A 14,740-nucleotide genomic window follows, 5' to 3' on the forward strand; every position below is an offset into this window, starting at 1 on the left:
TATATATGTTGTTGTAGTTTCCAGTTTTGTTGACATCTATTAGGTAGATTGGGTGGAGGGTCTTATTTCTATAGTTCTTTAATTGTGCTACTCTAGCGATATCAAAGTTCAGCTCTTCCAATTCTTTCTTTATTTCATCCTTGTCTTGATTTCCGGGGAGGCCTTTTATGACAACTTTAATGGGCCTTTCGGCGGGATTATCTGAGAGGATGAACTCTTTTTTCTTATTTTGCAGTATTTCGATGATTCCTTGTCTTTCTTCTTCATTGATAGGGGTGATTTTTAGGAGACCATTTACATATTGATTTTCAGTTTCAGGATACTTGCGGCAAATCTCTTGTAGGGTCAGGTTATAATCTTCGTCCATCTTTAAGTTTATGGGTGGTATTTCTTTTCTGGGTGGGTTTTCGGTGTTTTCTAAGGTGGGTTTCGGTGTTTTCTAATCGTCCACAACAAATATGTTGTGGACGATTATTTCTTGACTGTCAGCTGACTTTTTTCTTTTGGCCACATGTCTCTTTTCCACTACCTGGAAGGGTTGCTCTATTTCCATAGTATTATTTTCATCTGTAATTGCGTGTAAATTGCAGTTATCTATTGGGCAGGGATTTAATAATGCAAGCTCTTCCTCTATATATTCTAATTGTAGTTTAAGTTCCTTCTGCTTGTTGAGGTCATCTAGGTATTGCTTTGTATGATCCTGGTTGTCCTCAGACATCTGTTGTAGGGTCATGTCAAAGGATTCAATAGTTTCCTGTAGATATTTTTTGCTTTCAGTGTGTCTTTGTATCCGCTGGCAGATGTTTTGTTTATGGTCGGGGTGAATGGTGCAGTGTAGGAGAGTGCAGGGGTCTAGTTTTTCCAAAGCTTTTGCTTCGGCATCCAGTTTCTGTCGGAGCGACTCCAAGGTTTTCTCGCCTATTCTTCGCTCATCAGCAGAAAAGTAGGTTCTGGGTTTTCTTACTAATCTTTCAACTTCTATTTTCAACATCTCGAAATCTCGTTCTGTGCGACGCAATAACAAACAATGTTTAGAGAATCTAGAGGCTGTCTCTCTATTATAGTCGGTGGTATTGCTAAATGTTGACACATTGCTAGTCATTGACGCAATGCTTGAGCATCTGCTCTCGCTGCGTCCATCTCCTTCCATGGGTGGAGAAGGAATGAATGAATGAAGAATGAGAAAAAAATGAATGCCATTCATACGGGTACTTTATGACATGACATCCAAGATAAAGGAAGGGTTGCTGGAATTTATGTCATTCTGCAAGAATTCAACCGTCGATTGCCTTGTCTCTACGTGAACGCGCCTTATTAGTCAAGCTGTTTTAGCAGCGGGATGAGAATGCCAGTGTTGTTCTTCATGAATAGCGGCGGTTAAAACTGTTACGTAGAGGACCGATGACTATAAATAACTTACGAAGAATAGTTGAAAAATTCGAAACAACCGGAATTCTTGGTGTGTGACTAGGCCGAGGACGTAAAATTATTAAGTAGGAACAAGTTGAAGAAGTTTCAATCTCCGTTATGGATCAGGCGATAGCTAATAAGCAGGTTAGCAGCAGTACACTTTCAATATCACGACAAACAGATACCCCGTTCTCGACGATGCAGAAGATATTGCATCAGATACTGAAATTTAATCCGCATGAGTGTCATTAACTAATGACACTGATCTGAATCTTGGTAATTTTTGGTTGTGAGGTGGTTCTGGTTCATTTGAAAGGCGTTGTGTATCAAGGACATGTTCCTGACATTCCTACTTTAAAAGATCAAATAACGTTACATGTCAGACGAATAAATACCGATATGCTGCTAGCCGCTGTCGAAAACCTCGTGTATCACATGCAATTATTGGAACATCAAGTGGGTGGTCACCTTGAGCCAAATGTGTAAGTTGCTATAATAAAAGTTTTTCATTGGCATTTGGTGTGTTGCTATTTACTGTTTCCATTGGTTGATATGCATTCTTTTTCCACATATTATGCGCCTGCATCGCCAGGATTTCCCCTATCGGCATTTTCTGATACTATTTTTTTTCCTTGATAAATCGAAACCTCATACTTTAATGTGTATGGTGGCCAAATTTTGCTACATTTCTTTCAGCACATAATGCGCTACTGAGCACCGAACACCTCCTGTTATTTCTTGATCACTCTGTATATAATCATTGGGGATAAATAGTTCGGCCTTCTTCTGCTCTTCTGCCACGTGTGAATGGACGCCAGTTTGGTCCACGCTTCTTGTACATAAATTATGCCTCTCGGAATGGAATAAAGCGAAGTTTAAAAATTACAAAAGTGTCTTCTCTCTTCGGCCACGACTCTGCTTTAAAATATATATTTTACATTATATGTATATACACTAATGAAAGGAAATGTGTGACCGTGTATATGTCTTTTGGCAGTTTCCAAGATAGCTAGTTTAATTTAGAGGTATCAAATATGACAAAAATATACTGTGGAGGGTGGGAATGTGTACCGCCGCCAATGCGAAGATCCATCAAAGAATGAACGATTCGAGGAATCAGTGGTTCGTTGATTTGCCCAACTTTGTTTAAAATGTTTCTGTTGCAAAAACATTTGACAAAATATGACTAAAAAATTATGGAAATTTGTAAATATTTATATTTTGTAATTATTTTTTTTTTTTTTAGAAATGCCTTTGTTTTTACTGAAACTGTATAAAATGTAATTCTTTACATCATTTGGAGCATTTTTCCTATATGGAAATATATGCCAATATTAAACGATTTAAAAATAGTTATAGGACCATGATCAGAATGAACATAATGAATAGATATGTGTGAATGATAATAAATAAAGGTAGAAAGAAAAACACCAAGATAGAATGAAATACATTATAACACAACAAAATCACAAAAGATATGAAAATATTTACAGCTAATATAATGGAAGCGATTAAGCCTCAGTTAAATGCATTTGATAACGATATACAAACATGCGTCATTTAGATTTTAACGTCTCTTGGTACAGCTCTCATATAAATTCCGTTTGTAGAATTGATAATGAAAGTTTGGACAGGTCAAAGTGAAAGGATCGTCGGTTTTTTCACACATCTGAAACTTGAACTTTTGCACTAATCTGAATAATGCGAGTTTAGCTTCAAGCTGAGCAAATCTTGCACCGATGCAGGTCCTCCTGCCTATGCCGAAAGGCATGTACGCCATGTTGTTAAGAGACGCTCTGTTTTCAGGAGGGAATCGGTCCGGATCGAATTTCCATGGGTCGGGCCACAGGTCTGGAAATGTGGTGCATGTCCCAGTTTGGAATATGGACCACAGCTTTCTTGGGTTGTTAGTGATCCGACTTCGGGATCTTCGCTGCATTCTCTGGTTATAAATCCTGTAACCGGAGGATATAACCGTAAAGATTCAAAGAAAACCTATCCAAATATTGAAGACCTTTAAGAGACATTCAAGAGATTTCAGCTAAGAAATAAAAGTAAAGACATTATCAATACATAAAAGGCCGCATGAAAAATAAAGGTAAAATGGCTTGCCTCTCTTCAAAGCATTATATATTATTTACTAGCGAGTATTTTATTAGTCTACTTCGTTGTCATTTTTGTAATAGCATTTGTCCTATTCGGATAGTGCAGAACATAGAATTCTACTGCCTGTTTCCGAAACTACACATCGATACATTTCATAAAAAAAGTTGTTTTGAGCATTTTCGGTTTTCTTTAATATCATTCTCGCCATTTCAGAAGCCATATTTTTAATTAAAGAAGTTCTCCAGAAAAAATAAATGGTCTCCGACGATGTTGTATCGATCACGAACATCAATTCTATCTTCTTAGAATTTCGAATTTATTACGTATACAGAGACGAAAACGAGCTATTCGTGAATATCCTCTGTTAATAATATTGATAACAAATTCTCTTGGAACAACACTTTAATGCATAAGGATATTCTAATGTATATACAATTTTTTTTTTTTTTTTTGTATGCGTCAAGTTTAATTTTTCTAAGAGTGCATACTTTTCTCAGCGATTAAAATTAACTGAGAATACGAAGTACATCCAATTCAGAATTGAATACTATAGTGTGTGTGTTGTGATTTTCCAAGAAACTGCCTGGTTTTAAATATACTATTTTCAATCTACACAAACACAGCTACAGTACAAAATTCACAAACACTTATTACTATAGACACACGTATAATATTAGGTTGAAGAACAGTATTGTGGAGGGATTCGGACAGTTACCAGCCGAAAGCATTCGGCGTTAGAGCAAGGGTTACGCATGGGAAAAAATGTCGACCTCAGGATTCAGGTCTGCCATCCAACTGCTTGTCTTCTGTAAAACGCCACAAGGGGGCGCTCTCTGCTCAAGGGGAGCAAGAGGTGCTACAATACTCAAATACATCTCTAATGCCCACAGATTAAAGTAATTTTTTTCGCTGTTTATTCGTGAGACGTTTTTTTTTTTTTTTTTTTTTTTTTTTTCTTCTCTTTTTTTAAAAAAAATTAAATGAATGCACCAATATTTCGTCTTCAAAGCCATGCACTTTCTTGGCAATTTCATGATTCACCAGATAAAATTTTTAAGAAAAATGGGTTCATGAAAATTTGTTCTTTAAAATGGGATGAAATGTGGAAGAAATTTCAAACGGTTTATCTTAACCAAATAAAAACCTTTAGAACTCCTGCAATATTTATGAATAAAAAAATATTATAAATTAGCAAAACTTACTTTGAACAGAGTTATAATCAACATTTTCCACCTCTGCTACCTCATTACGGAGTTGCTCTTGCACATTAGGATGCTTTATCAGCAAATAAAAGGTGAAGGTCAAAGCTGTAACCGTTGTCTCATAACCGGCCAATAAAAACAAGTATGAATTGGCGAGAATCTCTTCGTCAATCATACCAGCCACTGTCCTGTGTCCTGTCCAGTAGTAAAAAATTAATAAAAAATATGCATTATTAATATTTGAGGGCTGGCAATGCAATAACTGTTCCAACTATCATATTCGAAGCTCCGAATAATATAGGGCATCCATAAAAGAACTCCGGGGTTTTAAAAATCATATCGAGTTAACGGTCATATCAGTAAATTTTGAAGAAATCAGTAGCTCATCAAATTTTATTCACACCAGTTTCAGTCTGTTTTTTCAACACTAGTCGTCGGGCGTCATTCCATAGTGCAGAGCGTTGGCGACGCCACAACAAAAGGCTCGGTGTGTTATCTGGCTTATAGAAATGGATCTGTTAAGGGTGCCATATACACACCACCTACAATTTTCAAACGTAATGTTATTCTGTGGAGAAATATTTTTAATCTTTTAAATTTGCTATTGTGGTTTCTTTTGTATGAAGTCAATTGCAATCAGCAGAAGGAATAAAAACACAGGTTTCTACCAAAGGAATTTTTTCTCGGACTTTTCAAAGTATTTTTAAATATTTATTAAAAGTTCACAAAATTCCAAAGGAACCATTTAAATAATTTTAGAAAAAATTCTATCATAAATAAAATAAAAGTAGCAACTGATAGATATCCGTTTTGGTATCTTCTTTCCGATGCATATTTAAATTTTTTAAAAAAATGTGTAAAAGCAGTATTTTAGACTATAATTGGAAAAATAATTTGCACTCCCTCCAATGCTCCTTTAATTCCTCCCATTCGCGGAGGAATACACTATAAACCCTCCCTTTACCCACTGATTGATTGTGACTTTTATTATCTGGTCTTCAATACGTCGGCATTACTTTCTTTCTGCTTTTCGGGTTTTTTTTATTATTATTTTGTTTACCATCACAGCTGTGGTCATCTGCGCCTTCATAATCCACACTTGTTTCAGTGAATATACCGTACCCCTGGAAACAAAATTAGTAAACTTTTGTAAAAGAATTTGAAAGTCCAATGTTGCGGTTTATTCGTAAATCCAAATTTTGCCTATTTAGCTGCATTTCCGGATGGGCTAATGGGTGGTGATGGAATTGTAGAAGTAAAATGCACAGCATCCTGTAAAAATATTACTTCAGATGAGGCAATCAAAACTAAAAACATTCCATTTTGGAAATTAAATAAAGATGGAAAACCATAAATAAAATCACAATTAATATTTTCAAGTGCAGGGCCAACTGCACATAACACGAAAAAGGTTTTTGTCTATTTTCAAAGTAGGACGGTGAAGGGGCAGAAAACAGAAAAAATAATTCGTAATTCAATATTTTGGCAACAAAAAAACTGGGGAAAAAATTGAGATTCTTTTATTTTGACTGTTTATTGCCAGAACTTGTTGATCCCAGATATCCTAGATGAATGAAAATTCGAGATCCTTCTGCGATTATAGAGGCCCAAAAGAAAGAAATAAAAAGGAGAAAACACTATAAGAATGTTTCTGTAGCTTTTTTTCTCCTGGATATTTTTATAAATATACTTTTTTTTATATACACATAATTCAGAAATCGATGCTATTTTGTCTGCATTTTTCTGTAAAAATTTTATTTATTTGATCTTGCATTTATGAGATCTTGTACATATAATTATCTTATTAATATATCTTGCAATAAATGGTAATTAATTCTATTATTAATAAAAAAGTAAAACTTTTTATCAGAAAAAATAATTAGCAGAATTAAATTCATTTAAAGAGAAGTAAAATATAAGAAAATCTATATCTCTTTTATTTACAAATATTTGAATATTCTCTTGTTTCTGAATGAGTTTTCTTCAAAATAGCTATTTCCGTAAAAGAGAAAAAATGTATGTGTGTATGTATATTATAATAGCTCATTAAGCAATATCTTTATTAAGAAACTAGCCACCTTTGACGACCAGCCGGTTCGCCAGTATAAATGATCTCTAAAATTTTCAATTATATGCAACTTTGTCCCTTAATAGCTTTTTCTGCAGAATATTTAGCTATCAAAGCTTCAGATTTTGATAGTTATATAATTCAATCATAATATTATGTAGGTTCTAAACAGTTCTGTTCATTGCATTGCTTATCACTATCTAATTTTCTGTCAATATAAATTTTTTTTTGCTAAAACCAAGCACATCTTTATTTGTTTTTAATAGGGAAATTGAAAGCAGAGTTTTTTTAATATAGTAGAATAATTTTCTTTATTAATATCTTAAAGAATTATTCAACAAATATTTCTCTGATTCATCGTACAATTCTGTTTTTAGTTTTCCTTTCAAAATATTTAAGTGATGCAAATGAAAATATATCTTAGTTAAATAAATATTATTTACACCTGTAGTAGGAGATACAACAGTCAAAGTCGAAGGCTTTCTCAGTTGTTTCGTGGACTCCGCACTCGTGGGCATAGTTCAAAAGTCCGCCTGCAATTCGTTTCTTCTCTCCTCTAAAAAAATCTCCGCACTTTATTTCGGCGACAATCTCCGCCTCTTAATTTACATTGGTCATTTGAGCTCTCTTTCGGCCAATCGGGGTTCAGCAATATGCTCCCTCAGCGGCGTCAGTGGGTCGTAGGAAGGTCCTTTCACAATGAGAAACATCTAGCATCCAGATGTTTGGACACCCCTTTCTCTTTGAAGGTACTATCAATACCTTTTGAACGAGGAATTCCACATGTGGTCTTTCACTGTATTCGCTAATGAACAGATGCGAGACCACCCAGGTGAAAAGATCCACCATCTGGCTATCTCTAGGAGTTTAGTAAGTAACAGCGACGACACAGCTGGCTGTAAATGTCTTATCAATACTGAGAAACGGGGAATGTTACAATATATATCAATGCTCTTGAAAAGGTAGATTTTAATATAAATATGTATCTGCTTTTACAGTATGAAACATGCGTTTTTTCGTGCATTTATATTACCTGCAAATTATTACAAAAAAGACAATGGGAAAGAAATTCCAGTTAGTACTGTTCGTTTCAGGATTTCAATATCAGAACTTTCGGACTTTTTAATTCAACAATGGGCGTGCTTCTGAAATTCTTTACTATACTTTGATCTTGACTTCTGTCCCATTAGAGGTATTTTCTTTCATCTTTCCCTCTCCTATTTTGACGAAATAAATGGCCCCTGGCGAAAGCGCAAAAGCGTGGAGGTTGTTGGAAATTAAGATTTTTATCTTCATTCCAATTGTTTCCACTCCTTGTGTGTACAACGTCACAACTTATATTTTAAGCTTTTTGATTGGTCTAACATCGTACACGAATATGTACTTACGGCATATGTTTTGTATTCCAGTGCGCGTAATTGAGTTTTTCATTCATTCTTTAGCTTTTTTTTTTAGTCGAAGCCGAAAGGATGCCTTTTAAGTTTGGAAAGTAATAATAAAAATATCTTTCATTCTCTCGCTGAATATTGCTATAAAATTTCTTCCATCAAAGGCTTTCCGTACCTGAGAATTGACAGTATAAGGAAACGTTCAATCGAAGGATTTGATCCAGGCGCTCAGACTGAAGCAAATCTACAATTGTAGTGTAACGGTTAAGTATCAAATTTTATTGCTTTTGCTAGTTTTTTTTTATGGTCGTTCGTTCGTTATAATGTCCCCATATACGCAGGCAAAAATGCAAACATATTGAGAAGAGCATAAAATCAGTTAGATCTCCAGGTCGAATATTTTGAGGAATTAATATCTTTCTAGCTTATATTTCGTACACAAGAAAGTAAATATAGTAAACGATTGACATCTTTTTAGAATGATTCTTTAAAGAAAATCAAGAAAAGCGTTGTGCTTCACTGTGCTCCAACATAAGCTGCAAGAGATCCAAGCGTTTAGCTTGTCGATTTTTGTGTCTTTCAGTGATTGCCTTGCTCACACTGTCCATTATGAGTGCATTCATTTTTTCCAACAGTTGAATATTTGTAGAGAACAGCCATGTGGTCATGTACAAATGGAAACATAACAGCGTATAGAACAGGGCTTTGTTTCGAGCAACGCGGAAAGCACCCCGTACCTGAAATGGGAAAAATCGTGCAAAAATTATAAATACATTTAACACCCAAAAGCAAAAGTTCGGTATACAAAATAATATCTCGAGTGATTTTAAATTCAAAAGGTTTAATTGAATTGAATTGTACTTCACAATACAAAATAAGAATATATACGAAATTGCTGTGTCCTCTTTATGCATAACTTCTACCTTGTTAAATAAATGTTATTGTACAAATTAAATAAACATAATATTAATTTTCTAAAATCTTTCTTTAATGAGCAGTTGTGTAATAAAAAACATGACAGTACTCCTCAAGCTTAAAGATTTTAGCAATGTGTTGCTTACGCTGTTCAGCAACGTATCGTGCGGATTCTCTTGGCAGTTGGTCTTCATTGCAAAGGTACAACCGGCTATTACGTCTATGGTCAATCCTTGAGTGAGTTCGGACATGTCGAACATTTCCTTGTTTCCTGCTTTCTTCCTTACTACAGATACTGTGATATCCACCTTTGAAACATTAAAGACAGTATTATACAAAAAAACGCAATGAAAAAAAAAATGAAATGCTTTGCTAAAAATATTTAGTTCACATTTGAACTATATTCAAACCAAAATATTTCTACTTAAAATAATTTCTTACAAATTTATTTAGAATCAAGCAGAATGGGGGATCTGAAATACGTCTTTGATGCAGCAATGGTGATAGTCTCATAAAAAAGCTTCATTTTTCAGTTAAAATAGAACAGGGGAAGGGAATTATTAAGTAAAATGCCAGACATTTTATCGGATTGAAGGAGACCCCTTCATTGCACCTCATGTCATTCCTTTTTGACTGACATAATCAATGTTTGATATTTTTAGAAGACATAACTTTCTGCACCAATGAAACTATTGTTTCTTTACAACATGACGGGGCTACCATCTAATTCAGGTTTGAAGCAAAAATAACACAGAGGCGATTCATTGGACCCACCAGGCTTCGGTTAATACTTCTAATATCATATCATAACAGGGAAATGGCACTGCAGATGGGAATGCTGAGAAATCTTGTCTCACAAATCACAGTAACTGCCAGAAAATTTGAGAAAAATCAGGAATCTTCCAAAATATTCAGATTCTCACACAATGGATACGTAATATCTATTTTATGTTTCTTAAACGGGACTTTCAATACTTCTTGGGCCATTGTTAATCCCTTGTTGTTTGTTTGCTAAGCAAATGTCTTTTCTATTAATTGGCGCTCCCCCCTTTTTGGTGTCCAATAACTGCGATAAGCACGTTAAGCTGCAGTATCATTTCCATAAGCTGTAACTTCTGTAGTAAAACACCCCACCTAGGTTGAAAATAAGTGCATCAGATTATGAGAAAGTACCGAGTTCAGCGTGAATGTCATCAGTTGAGCAGTGCCGGCATAGAGGACGAACGATTTTGTAAGAATTATATTATCATATTCCTTATTAAAACTACAGGGAATAATTCCGTACAAACTTTTTAAAAAAATCTAATTATATTTGTAAATATTTTGTGAAATTATATTTGCAAAGAAGTTCGAGTATTTTGTGTGTGCGTGCATTTCTGGTTTCTAAAGAAAACTGTACTTCAGAGTACTTATTACTGTAAATAGATAAAACTAGTTATAAATGCAGTCTGACAAGAAAACTCTATAATGATTACTACACAATCACAATGAGAATGTCTTGCGCCCGAATTCCAGACGAACTGATAAAGAATGTTTACTAGAACTCAGTTGTCTCATCTCGAAAACTGTTGCACATAAAGAGGAAAAATTAATCAGGAAGTCTTGCGGTTATCTGAATTGCCGGAAATAACGCACACGGGTGTTTGTGCTCATGTCCACATAGGATAAATTGAAACGTCCATGGCCTGAACAGTTCTTGTATCAGTTAATTATATTAAATCAGATTCTACACTTTTCCCCCACCCCCTATTAAAGAAATGCCTCGGTATAAATCCCTATCAAATTGTTTTATTCCATAGCCTTACCGAGTAACTGTATGCGTAATGAGTCATTCAGATAGAAAACAAGAAACATAGATTTATGAGCGGTCGAGGGAAACATAAAATGTATCTTATAATTTTTTAAAGAGGAGGGAACATCGTTCTGTTTTTTCGTCAAAAATCTGTTTTGAAAAAGGCAATGAAATTTTCCTCCAGCCAATCAACTTAAGAACTCTTAGATCGATGAACTAACCATGGAAATATTTATCCTTGATTTTTTCGTAGAAAACCTATGTAGCGATCACGTATATGGTACACTAGGGTATGGTTATAAGAAAGATTACAATAGTCCACAGATTAGGAAGAAAAACACTGACTGTGCTACTGATTGATAAAACATTTAGCTTAGATACTATACCCATAAGTAAAGGAAACAAATAAGCCATAAGTAAACGGAAGAATTACAAAAGTCTTGCAAAATGATACTCTTCAAACTCGATAATGACAAATTGTGCTGTTGATAGTCATTATATTTGTGCTTTCCACTCTAACGCATCGATTTTTAAAGGGTAACTACAGTCATACACAATGACTCACATTTGAAAAGCGGGAATTACTATTACAGATAAATAGTCTATCTGTACTTGAGTCATTACAAAATATAATCTCAGGATAATTACAGCGAGTGTTACTCTCAGGGAATCTCGTAAACTAATTGATTTTTTTTCTCTCGAGAACTACGACAGACAGAGAAAACGACTTCTGTAAGAATGCGGAGCATTGGTACAAGAATCCGCACTCACACACGAGCCACTTAAATAGAAGCCTAATTATGAGTTTTGTCCACCCTCTAAACTCACTAATCATATCGCATGGTGAAAATATCGAAGACCAAAAAATCGAATTTCAGTTATAAATTTGTTTACAATAGTCATCAAGATCGAATTGAATTCCTTCGCGAGATGCCGCATGTACAGTCCGTTCCAACGACCTGTGCCTTTACGGATATGATCGTAAATCTTCCAACTGACCCACTGAATGACCATCCTCGCTTGTGGGCGCGATCCGGAGTTCCCCGCAAATTGTGAGTAAACTGAACAGACATCAAAGAACCCGGAAAACCACAAGAGAAGAGAAAGAGGGAAAAGTCTGCCTATCTCCAGACGCGCACAGGTCGTTGGAATGGGACTTTAGACCATTAATTTTAACGATTTGTGAGTTCCGATATCTAAACATAATATCTATAATATCTACATTTCCACAGAGCGTTTGACAAAAAGTCGTACGCAAAAAACATATTTTATTACTACAACTGGTGGAGATTTCGAGCTACATGACTGAAATTCCTTAAATGCTATAACCGAAGAACTCTACTGAATATTTTTTTTCTTCTGGAAAGTGGTTTGATGTAATACAAATAACTTTTTATATACATTCAAGATTATTCATTTTGGGTTACAAACCTGGCAACTTTTCCCACTTTCTTGTAATATTGCTCAGGAACTATTAATTATATATTTAATTATTTAAATAAATTCCTAAATGGAGCATAGAAACTTGGTCACATCCTTTAATATTTGTAAACAGGTTACATCGATCTGTCTACTACTTACCTGCTTCATCATATCCAAATCTTTAATGATGATATGAGGTCTGTCACCAATGTAAAATCCAAAGATATTTCCATACTTTTTTCAACCATTTGGTAGGGGCATCATTGGGAGTCGGTGCACTCAGCATTTCTTCCCTATTTCGAGTAAAAAAATCTGTCTCTGGGCCCGGTATGCCGAGATTTTTCAGTAACTTATGATTTTTATGCCGGTTAAAAATAAAGCGAACGATAACAGTGGCCAGACACAAAACCAGAAGTGTGACAAGTATCTCCATTCCTGTTAATGCAAGTCATTCAGTGAGCTATTTTGATAATGAAGCTACTTTTTTTTAGCATTCGTATTCAGATTTAAGTGTTTTTAGAAAATATTTTGGATACTTATTTTCCAAGTTTTGATTCATTCGTTCATCAATCATTTTGGTTTATTTAATTTTTTTAGCATTATTTAACTAAGGGGCTCAGTAATTTATTAGTTTGAATCGTAAATTACCATTAGGGCTAAGTAGTAAACGTACTGATTAAACTTTAAAAAAATATTTTAGCGCTTTGTCTTTTTAAATATGCATTGACAATGATGCAAGTTTGCGCAGAAATTTGGTCATTTGATTTAAAATTCAATACCTGATTCTCGTTTTTACTTTACCGCCCATATGGCAAATGAAATCTAATATCAAAACTTGTGGAGAAATAATCACCAGTAAGTAAAAAAAAGGATATAAATATTATTAATAATAAGATACCAGATATAAATGGTAATCTATGTCTGGTAACATGTTTATTCTCTCCAGTAATGGAAATGAAACTTACGATTTGTAAAATCAAAAATAGCCCATCTTCAATTGAATGATAACTATTTAGGAACAAACTTCATGGCGTTAAATAGTGGTCACACTATTTGGGTAACATATAAACGAGTCTTTTTAGTGCATTTCAACGGCTACATTTACGCGATGGATCAGCGGCAGAATCAGTTGCCAAGCTTAAGATTCCCTGACGCCGAGCGAGCGACACCCAAAGTGCTCCCTGAATTATATCAACTAAAAATTATAAGTTCAGTGCTTCAGGCAATGTTATAGTTTGATGACAATTTTTTTGTTTGTTTTGTTTCGTGCCGAGTCTTGTACACCTTTTCTGGTTTACATTGCAAGGTCTTGATATAATGTCGATTTAGGTATGATTCGAAAGCCGACTTCATTTAATATTCTTTGTGATCACGGGTTAGGCCCCTATTATATTCGCTGGCGTTGTCTGCTCTATTGCGAAATATGGTGAGGAATGCCGGCTTTAAGCTTCGGGATCCCAAACTCAGAAAAGTTACTTTGAATGCGGCATTCAGTGAGAAAAGCTAGAAGATGCTTTCCCCCTTTTTTGAAAAGCGATTGTTGGAAATAACCTTTCCGATTTCGACCACCCGTAGTGGTAATGGGTCATCTGTCCTCTCCGTCGTAACCAAGTTGCTTTTTTGCGGTTTTACCACGTCTGAACCCTAGAAAAAGCTTTTTATCGCAGTTTTTTTTTTTTTTTTTGAAAAATTAATTTACTAATTCTATTTTACTAATGTAGGAGAAAGTATTGAATTAAATATTATGACATTAAATAAATTACAATTAGGATAACTGCTGCATAGTTATTTAGTCCATTTTGATAAAATGTGACGATTTATATATCATGCATAAAGATACTAATTGTTTATATTTCCTTTTTAAAAATATTCCCATTTCTTTGTGGAGACACAGATAACAATCATCTGCTGTTTGGTAGATTAAAATATCTTTGACTGTTTTAGTATTAATATATTGAGCACACAGAAATCGAATATAATTTTTATTCCTAACATAGTTCGAACAGTTTTTAATATAATTATTAGTAACGTTTTCCTATTCTATTGTCAATTCTTACAATTTATAGTGATTTTTTTTTTGCTGTGAATTTCAATTACTTATTGCAATGTAGTATTTTTTGAAAAATATGCTCTATTTTGCAGACAATCAATAACTGAATTATAACAAAAACTTATTTTTCTGCAGAAAAATTTACTAATACGTAGGTAATCAGCAGATTTAAGACAGTTAATTTTCAAAAAGTAAGATTAGATATGGTTTACTTAGAATTCGATTCATAAGATTACATTGCGATAATATTAAGCTAAAAATCCTTAATATATATATAATCCTTAATATAAAAATCCTTATATATATATATATATATATATATATATATATATATATATATATATATATATATATATATATATGGCATTCTAAATGATCAGCATTCGT

General features: G+C 34.1%; 1 pseudogene; it reads right to left on the bottom strand.

Moving 5' to 3' along the window:
* Window positions 1-2,091: 2,091 nt before the first annotated feature.
* LOC129964193 (cytochrome P450 3A12-like) lies at window positions 2,092-12,471 on the bottom strand (annotated as a pseudogene).
* Window positions 12,472-14,740: the final 2,269 nt, after the last annotated feature.

The sequence above is a fragment of the Argiope bruennichi genome, chromosome 3 (assembly GCF_947563725.1).
Source record: "Argiope bruennichi chromosome 3, qqArgBrue1.1, whole genome shotgun sequence".
Lineage (NCBI taxonomy): Eukaryota > Metazoa > Arthropoda > Arachnida > Araneae > Araneidae > Argiope > Argiope bruennichi.